The sequence below is a fragment of the Microtus ochrogaster genome, linkage group LG10 (genome assembly GCF_000317375.1).
Source record: "Microtus ochrogaster isolate Prairie Vole_2 linkage group LG10, MicOch1.0, whole genome shotgun sequence".
Lineage (NCBI taxonomy): Eukaryota > Metazoa > Chordata > Mammalia > Rodentia > Cricetidae > Microtus > Microtus ochrogaster.
The window spans coordinates 13,372,381-13,377,681 of NC_022035.1; positions in this window are offsets into that span (position 1 = coordinate 13,372,381).

A 5,301-nucleotide genomic window follows, 5' to 3' on the forward strand; every position below is an offset into this window, starting at 1 on the left:
GAGAGAGAGAGAGAGAGAGAGAGAGAGAGAGAGAGAGAGAGAGAATGTGTATGTACAAAAGAGAGGTATAAGCAGGGTAGAGAGGCAAGGAGGGAGGGAGGGAACACACAGATGCCAGTGTTTAACTGATTTCTTAGGTTTCCTCTTGCAGTTTTTATCCTTAATAATATATATTAATATATCCTTAATATATATACAGGGTTTTGCTGTAGCTTTGGTGCCTGTCCTGGAACTTGCTCTGTAGACCAGGCTGGCCTCGAACTCATAGAAATCCACCTGCCTCTGCCTCCCGAGTGCTGGGATTAAAGGTATGCGCCACCACCGCCTGGCTGTATAGGTATATTTTTATAGACTATGCTCAAATAGTACACGGTATTACACACAGAGAAATGTGTGGTACTTGTCTTCTTTTCCCATTAGAGATGCTTACCTACATATTTGCTCATTTCCAATTGGTTGCTTGTTGTTTACTTACTGTGTTATGAAGGACTTAAAAAATGTATGTGCTCCGGATCATGATCATTTTCACACTGTAAATCTGATAAATATCTTCCCCAGTTTGTGACTGGCATTTTTACTACTCAGTTGGTGTCCTTTGATAAATTAGATTCCTAGTTATGAGGAAGTCAGATTTGTTAATCTTAATTCTTATTTCTTAGCATCGATTTTTAATTTGGAGGCCTTATTTAATAAAGTTGCCTCTTCCTAATTATTATATAATTATTTTTAAATAAAACTCATTACATCAATAAGTTGATTAATTAATTGATTAATTAATCATGTGTGCACTTATGTTCTAAGCTTCTGTGTGGAATCAGGGAACAACTTGATGAGTCAGTTTTCTTTTTCGAATTTGTTGGACCTGAGGATCAAACTCACTAGTGCCCTTCCTCACCTCACTTTCTCTTTTTGACTGTGGTAGTGCTTTATGGTATAACTCAGTCTTTTTTTGTGCACCTCACACTCCCCTTTTGACTGTGGTGACTCTTTAGAGTCTAGCTGAGTCTTTCTCTTTCTCTTGAGAACTGGAAATCTCTGCTCCATGCTCTATTCCTGTAGTTCAGGTTTCTCTTTCCCTCCCACCCACTTTGTTCTACACACACCCCTCTTTCTTTCCAATAAGACACGCCCACATTCTTGTCATTTATGACATGGTGCCTTTGCACAGCTCAGTCTGCCCTGTATCTCTTATGTAATCCATGCTGGTCTTCACCTTGTCATTTTCCTGTCCAGACACCTGAATCACAAGATTATAGGCTGGTGCCGTCCCTTCCAGATCTGTTTTTAATCATGAATTTCTGCTTAGTACAATGTGTTTATGGTTCATCACATTATTGCATGTACATGTACTTTTATTTCTAAGTCTATTATATGAAATCAGCACAACTTCTATGTCTATTGCCCAATGGCAGGGCATCTAATGCTTTCTCTGGTTTTGATGATTACAAATGGTATTCCGTATGCACGTGTAGATGTTTTGCACTGATAACCCCTTTTTTTTCCCACTTTGGTAGAGAGCCAGGAGTAGGTTGTAAAGAAGGGGCCATGTTGCTGCCATTAAATGACCTGAAAAGTACTTCTCTGTTATCTTCTAGAAGAGACCTTGTGGAATTGATTATTTCTCTTTTTAAATGTTAGTGAACCCACCCTTAGGAAAAATAATCTGCATTTGATTGTTTAAACTTATGTCTTGAAATCTTGTCAACTATGAAGGTGGTTTGAGTAAGAATGGCCCCCGTAGGTCCATGCATTTCAGTGTTTGGTCCTTAGGAAGTGGTGCTACTTGAGGCTTAAGACCTGTGGCCTTGTTGGAGTAGATTTGGCCTTGTAGGAGGAACTGTATTACTGGGCTTTGTCACTAGGCTTTGGGGTTTTTGATGCTCAAGCCAGACCCACCATATCTCTCTTCCTGCTGCCTGCTTATCTGGTTGTGGAATTCTCAGCTACCAAGTCAGCCTGTATGCATCCATGCTTCCTGCCATGCTGCTGCTGCTAATGGACTAGAACGCTGAACCTCTGAGGCAGACACATGAACCGTTCTCCCTTCTAAGAGTTTCTGTGGTCATGGTGTCTTCACAGCAACAGAACAGTGACTGAGATAGCTATGCATTGCAGTTATCTAAGAACTAGAAGACTGCCCAGGTTAGTCACTGGTAGGTAAGCTTGACTACCTTATGTCTCTCAAAAAAATGCGGTATTTCAGCCAGGCATGGTGGCGCACACCTTTAACTCCATCACTTGTAAGGCAGAGGCAGGTATCATTGTGGGTTTGAGGGCAGCATGGTCTTCATAGTGAGTCCAGGGCAGTTGGGACTATGTAGAGACACCTTTTCTTAAATAAAACCAGCAAACAAACAAAAAAACCAACAAAAACAAAATGCTATATTTCACCGAAGTTAAAAATACATAGGCATAGAGTCAATCTTCTAGTCCCTTAATACCTTGTTCATAGAGATGCCTCCTTACTTGTGATCCTGCATTTGCATCTTCTCTCCTTTTCTTGGCCAGCTTGTGTAGAGTTCAAGAGCTTTATCAAGTTAAACAGTAATTCTTGCTTGTATTGATTTACTTCATTATTCCTCTTTTTTTTGGCGATATCAATTTATTTGCCAAGTATTTTATTTTTATTTATTTATTTATTTATTTTAAAGATTTTTTTTTTTATTGAGAAAAAAAATTTCCGCCCCCCCCCAGCCTCCCACTCCTCCCACCCTCCCCCCACTCCTCTCCCCCTCCCTCTCGAGTCTGAAGAGCAGTCAGGGTTCCCTGCCCTGTGGAAAGTCCGAAGTCCTCCCCCCTCCATCCTGGCTAGGAAGGTGAACATCCAAACTGGCTAGGCCCCCACAAAACCAGAACAAGAAGTAGGATCAAAACCCAGTGCCATTGTCTTTGGCTTCTCAGCAGCCCTCATTGTCCGCCATATTCAGAGAGTCCGGGTTTATCCCCTGCTTTTCGAGTCACAATCCAGCTGGCCTTGGTGAGCTCCCAATAGATCAGCCCCACTGTCTCCGTGGGTGGGTGCACCCCTCTTGGTCCTGACTTCCTTGCTCATCTTCTCCCTCCTTCTGTTCCTCATTGGTACTTTGGGAGCTCAGTTCATTATTCTTCTTTAAAAGATTTTATTGGTTCTTAATTTTATCTTTATCATTGATTTTGTTCTATAAGCTTACATTTAATTGGCTTTTATGAATTCCCTAAGATGAAAGCCTAGATTATTGGTTTGAAATTTTTTTCATTTTCTAAGATAGTCTTTTATTGCCCTAAAATTTCTTTTGAGGAAAACCTTAACTATAAGTTATCAGTTTTGAAACTTATTTTTTAAAATTCAGCTCAAATATTTTAGAATTTACCTTGAGGCATCTTATTTTACTTCAGACTTATTTAGAAATATGTTAATTTTTTAATATTTTGAGATTTCAAAAATATTTTTGCAGTAATGAGTTTTTATTTTCATTTCATACTTTGCATGACTTCACTTACTTTAAATCTGTTAAGGTTTGTATTATGTATTATGGATATGTTCTTTTGAATATTTCATATGCACTTTAAAGATAATGCGTATTCTGCTGTTTTTTGGCTGAAGCAGCCTTTAAATGTCAATTAAGTCAGGTTGGCTGATAGTGTTCATGTCTCCCATATGCTTTGCAATTTTGCATCTACTTGTTTTATCAAATACTGAGAGTGAGCGCTGATGTTTTCAAGAGGAATTTTTTGGAATAATCTGTTTTTTTCTGCCAGCTCCACTGGTATTTGCTTCATATACTTTGTAACTGCTGCTGACTGTAGGCTTGTGAGATGGTTATGACTTTAATGGGTAAAGTCTTCCATTGTTAGGATTTTCTGTATTTATATTTGCAGTTATTTTATTCTGAAATACACATTCTGGTATTAGCAAAATAACTCTAGCTTTCTTTATCTTGATTAGTTTTTACATAGATTAAGTTTTATATATATCATCTTTTCATCATTTTATTCTGAAGCTATACATATAGTTACATTTAAAGCAAATTTCCCATAGATAGAGTACACCAGCTTATACCGAGTCTTTTTTACAAACATACTCAACACAACAGTCTCTGGCTCTGATTTAGTGTCTACATGTCATTTATATTTAATGTAATTATTGTTACAGATGAATTTAAATCAATCACTAATTTAAAAATAAATTTTTGTTTGCTGTGTACTTTTTCTACTCTTCAGGTCCTACATTCTTTTAAATGATGGTGACTTTCATTTATTCACTTATTTTGAACATTCCAGCACAATATAACCATTTCTTTGAGACTACCTTTCTTTGCATTTATTGCAAGGCATTCTAGAAATTTTAATACACAGTTTGTCTTTCTTTAGAAAGAGTTAATATTTTGTCATTCTAGTAAAAGATGGAACACCTAACATCATGCCTTTATTGACCTAGTGTAGGGTACATTGTAGCATCTATTGCGTGTCCATATTCTGATGATGTTCCAGATAAAGAGTTTTCTACTCAAAAATGCCCTAACTGTTTTAAGAAATGCAGTCTATTATTAACAATTGCCCTCACACTATTTCTGACACTCTGGCCTCATTCCTGAAGGAACAATTTTTTTTCTTTTTATGTTCAGGCTTAATAACTTCATTTCTTTTAGAGCAGGTGGACATGCAATGGGTTCTCTTGCTTCTCCTATGAATGAGAGCAAGCTTATTTATCCTTTACCTGTAAAGGATATTTTCATTGCCTATCAAGTTCTAGGTCGATGTCTCCTCTTGTTTTTTGTTTTTAAGATGTGTCACTGTCTTCTAGATTCATCCTAATGATAAACATGTGATTGTACATTGTATATATATTTCCCATGGCAGCCTTAAGGATTTTTTTTTAATCTTTGGATTTCAGTGTGCTTTGTTTAGGTTTATCTTTATTTGAATTTACTTTAATCTGATTTTTGATGGAATGGTTCGTCTGTATTGTTTCATGGTTCATGTATAGGTTCATACACTTAGTCCTCAGTGTAATGATTCTGAGGCAGCACCTAAAGAGGCAAGGCCAAGTGGAAGGTGATTGTATTAATGTATGTACAGTCCTTAGAAGGAATACAAACAGTTCTAGATGGTTAAAGACAATCTTAGCATGCAGGAGATCGAGGCATGAGGTCTACTTATAAGTTTGAAGCTGACATGATTAAATATTGAGTTCCAGACTAGCCAGCACTGCAAACACGATCTAAAAAAAGACGCCTTTAATCCCAGCACTTGGGAGGCAGAGGCAGGCGGATCTCTGTGAGTTCGAGACCAGCCTGGTCTACAGAGCTAGTGCCAGGACAG